Source organism: Hyperoodon ampullatus (assembly GCF_949752795.1).
Source record: "Hyperoodon ampullatus genome assembly, chromosome: 15".
Lineage (NCBI taxonomy): Eukaryota > Metazoa > Chordata > Mammalia > Artiodactyla > Ziphiidae > Hyperoodon > Hyperoodon ampullatus.
Window position 1 is genome coordinate 59,111,428 of NC_136928.1, and position 5,182 is coordinate 59,116,609.

Genomic DNA, 5,182 nt, shown 5'->3' on the forward strand with positions numbered 1-5,182 from the left:
CCAGATGTTCGAAGCCTGAGGTGAAAGCATGCTGCATAGAGTTAACAGAAGCTGATAACTATAGAAATTCTTGAGCTTGTCTTACAGAACAACAGATAAAGGAACAGTTTGTTAAAACCCCTTGGCTTATAAACTGCCTTCATTGATTAAGCTTGCTTTAGGTATTTTCCTTTCTTTCTTCCTTTCTTTCTTTTCGCTTTAATTACATACCTTCCCAGCTTCACACAGCTCAGTTGTTTTATAGGAACTTGGAGTCAACTCTTGTCCAGTGCAAGGCAGTTGGAACTGGTTGGGACCACCGACCCTAAAACAGGGTCCTGTCAGACATCAGCGGGCTGGAAAACTCCACCCTCCCATCAAGCTAAGTGCCTCTATTTTGAACATGCAAAAGCACGTAAACCAGATGCACCTGCACAAAACACCAATTACCTCATTTTTTCCTGACCTCCAATCACCTTTCCCCGTGCCTAAGACACTCTGCTTATCCAATAAATATCCCAACACCCTTGCCTTCCAGGAGGCAGATCTGAGACTTATTCTTCAGTCTCCCGATTGGCTGCTTTGTGAATAAACACTTTCTCAGCTGTAAACCTCAGCATCTCAGCATTTGGCTTGCTGTGCATCAGGCAAATGGAACTGGTTTGATGAGAGCCATAAGATACCCATAACACCTGTGCTCCTCTTCCAAGATTTTCACCCTATATTTTAAGAACTTTGATGGAGGATCAAGTACATCTTCATTCTAGGGGAACATTATAATGCCACATCCTTTGTAAGACAAGAGAAAGGCAGAATTGTGCATAAGTCACCCAACTCACTTGCCCACCATGGTGAACATATGTTGCTCTTATCTGTACAGCACCAGTATTTTTCTAGACCTCTTTAATTACATCGCCAGAAAGAGCAATTGGCTTAGGAGATGGGGAGGCATGCATTCATTTTTTACAAACAAATGAGTTTTACTACTTTCCAAGTGTTACTGCAAGGATGACTAGACAATAACAATGAAATTGATGGCTGGAAGCCTGCTAGGCTCATCCACTTCTCCATGCTAATCTCTTAGCTCAAATAATTTACTGCATGTCATTCTTTGTTCACCAAAACCACAAATGTTAAATCCTTGACTGCCAAGGACCTCTTGTACCCTGTAGTAATCTGTAAATATAATAGTACAAAGTTTTTAGTGCTATTTATAATTTATCAGCTTTAAAATCTATTTTTAATGTTACCTTTGTGATCTTTGTAGGGTTTATTTTGGTTGGTTGGTTGGTTGGTTGGGTTTTTTGTTTGCTTGCTTGTCTGTTTTTTGCTTTAAGTCATGGGTTTTTTTTTCTCTTCTTGACAATTCTGTGCTCTTAATATTAATTCTCAAACAAATGGTCTAAATTCTCCCTGGCAAATTTGGATGTGTTGGGAGAGTGGGCTACATCCCATGTGTTGCCTTTGAAATATGGGCACAGTAAGATGACTTCACATCGTGTGAGCACACCAACCAAATTCAGGCTGAGGGCTACAGCCATGACACAGTCCTTTCATATCAGCCATCTTCAAAACTGCCATAAATTATTGCTGCTGGATGTAGTGCCAGGATCCTGGGGCCCATTTTCATGTTTAAGAGGATTTGAGGGGTGTCCCATACCACCCTACTGGCTCAACTAGCTAATGACGTCTCCTCTCCACCTCAGTCCTTCCGTGAAATATGGCGGTGACTTTCCACAGTGGGACCTGCTCCTTGCAACAGAGCAGTAGGTTAGCTATTTGAAGGCTGAGAAAGATGTAGCATAGACGACAGAGAAGGGAGACAGAAGGGAGAAGGGGAGGCTATTAAACCACTTCAAAATGACTTTTAGAGTTTCAGACTGCATAGAAAGTGGCTCTGAAACTCAGAGTGAAACCTCAATCTTTCGTACATTCATCTTTGAAGCCAAAAGTTGGTGAAAAGACTGGCTATGAAAGCAAGCCCCATACTTTCATAAACAGCAAATTTAAGTAATTTCCCCAAATTTCCTATGTTAGCTTTGCTTTAAATTACTATGGCTGCCATAAATAGTCTCCCTCATCTTCTCTTTATATCCTTTATCCCCACACCTTCATTCCTCAGATTTAGGGCTTACAAAGAAACTGAGATTTCATTTTCAGCAGAATATATCATGACCAAGCCTCATGTGGGGCTGTCTGTACATCAGAGAAATAGAAATGTCTTACGGCTTGTCCTTCCCTCCTTTATAAGAAGTAATCACCTCCAGCTGAGCCAAGTTGAGCAAATGCTCAGTTTTCACATGATTTTGCTACAGCATCATAATGAATGCACCTCTTTGATGGAAGAAAGAAGCTCCATGGAAAAAACAATTTAAGGATTTGGAGTTGGAGCTGAAAACATGGGCTGCTTTGTTCTTATGACAACGGTTTCACCATCTAAAAAATTTCTCCAGTTTGAAGGATCTGTCTTTCCCAGCCACAACCCTCAAGCTACAATAACAGACTCATGATTTTTTTAGATGCCAAGGTTATGAACACTCTTTTATGAATATTTTCCTTTGAACTCATTTCTTTGAAGAAGAAAAACAGCCCTGTGTGTTGCAGGGTTGACAGTAACAGACAAAACATACAAATTGTTCTCTTAGGGGCAGTAAAATGCTCCAAAATGCATATAGAAAAATTCCAGATACAGCATAATGTTTATGGAACCCTGCCTTTGTAGCTATAATTTTTAAAGTAATATTTCTGACTGGCATTTTTATACAGAACATATTTCAGGGATTAATATCAAGATTAATGCCTTAAAATGTCTCCCTTTCCAGTATCATGATTGCTTTTCCCATATTAGTACAAACTCTTAGTGAGTAGAATTTTAGAATGTGCCACTTGGAAGGAAACTTTCATTGAGTTAATCTGCTTATGTTTTTATTTTTCCTTTTATCTCATTTCAACATATCCTCCAACTTCTTCCTCTAAAAGTAATTCAACTAATGTCAACCCAACAGATTATAGTAGATCTATTTATTTCATTCCGCCTCAAAAAGAATTTATTGTTTAGGCTTATAATTATATATGTAGTACTGTCAACTAATTTTAAGGCTCCTTATTAAAACTTCTTTTCAGTCTGTTTTTGTGTGTGTGTGTGTGTGATACGTGGGCCTCTCACTGTTGTGGCCTCTCCCACTGCGGAGCACAGGCTCTGGACGCGCGGGCTCAGCAGCCATGGCTCACGGGCCCAGCCGCTCTGCGGCATGTGGGATCCTTCCAGACCGGGGCACAAACCCGTGTCCCCTGCATCGGCAGGCGGACTCTCAACCACTGAACCACCAGGGAAGCCCTCATTCTGTTTTTTTTTTTTTTTTTTTTTTGCTGTACGTGGGCCTCTCACTGTTGTGGCCTCTCCCATTGCGGAGCACAGGCTCCGGACGCGCAGGCTCAACGGCCATGGCCCACGGGCCCAACCGCTCCGCGGCATGTGGGATCCTCCCAGACCGGGGCACGAACCCGTGTCCCCTGCATCGGCAGGCGGACTCTCAACCACTGCGCCACCAGGGAAGCCCCTCATTCTGTTTTAATATCATCAATTAAATCATTTCTTTTCTGGTGTTTAAAAAAAATGTTTTCCCTGAACCCCTTTCAAATGTTTTCACTCATCCAAAAATTAATCCAGAAAACTCAGCCTCTTTTAATCCTGCTTTGTGGCTTAGATTCTTTAGCCCTGGAACCATTCGCGTTGATTTCTGTTATAAGCATGCTTATGTAAAAATAGCCTTTGATATGGCAGAGAAATAATTCTATTACAAATGACATGCCTCTGAAGCCTAACATTGTCAGGTGAACCCTGGCAGCAGTGATTTAAGAATGCTCTCCCAGACTGGGTGAATGACCTATAAAAATTTCAAGACACAATTGTTGCTTTGCACTTGGCATTAAGAACTTTCTGCAAAGGTCTTTTCATGTAAAGAGGCAGTACTCTAAAGTGCTTCAGAGGATGAGCTTTAGAACCAGACTGGTTGGGTTCTAAACCCAGCACTGCCACTTACTAGCTTCATGATCTTGAAGAAGAGACTTAACCATTCTGAGCACCATAAAATGGGGCTAATAATACCCCTTACCCCTTAGGATTGTTGTGAGGATTAAGTTGGTAAAAACATATAAAGCACCTATGACACTGACACTGAGTTAGCACTCAATAAGTGTTAGCTGTTAATATTACTTAACTCACAAAAGCATGACTTCCCTTTATATAATTTTAGAAGATTTGTAAAATAAAAAGAAACCTATAAAAATCTAGTTCTATAACATTTACCATATAGACAGATATTGTTAGATATAATTGTCTATAACTCTGGCTATTCTTTTATAAAATTGTATCAATTCATATAGATAAAATTATATTGATCCCTTTTTTTAACCTGGAAAGTTTGTTTTCATAAGTAAATTCCTTTTCCAATGACTTTCTTTGTTATTGAACTTAAGGTTGCCATTGCTTTCCCACTCAGCTTGTCTATCTCACTCCCTACCCAGCCTCAGCACATTAATTCAGCGAGGTTTATTAAATGTCTGCTCAGAACAGATAGCACATGAAAAACAACAGCCCCCAGCTAACTTCATCTATATGGCAGGATCAATTTCCTAATTGTTTAACTGATCAAGTTTGTATTTTTAGATAACTGTTTCCTATAGCCAAAGAAAAATCCATGAATTCCTATGTGTTTCCAGCCCAAACAATTCTACTTCCATGAATCTCCTGAAAGAAATAGGCTATAAGTAATTAAACTAACTTGAATACCATATAATTTACCTACACAAAAATGATCCTAATTTCTGTCCTGCCAGTGTGTTACCTTCATATTGACTCTGGAGGACACACTCAACAGTCTCTGTCTTCATCTCAACCCAAGATCAAAACAGCAAATAAATGTCTGGTAATTATGTCATTTAACAGCAAAAAGGCCAAAAACGTGTAGGTAGAGTTTCATTATAACGACATAAAAACTGCATTGAAAATGTGTGAGGGAAAACTAGAGTAAATGGTTACTCTGCTAATGTAATGAAATTATAGGGGTTTTTTCTTTTCTCCATTTTCTACATTTTTGGTACTGACTATATTATTTTACGATAAAAATGTTAAATTTGTAAAACTCTATAAAAATTGAGCTATACTTTAAGTTATACAATTTTTCATTCATATATTAAAAAA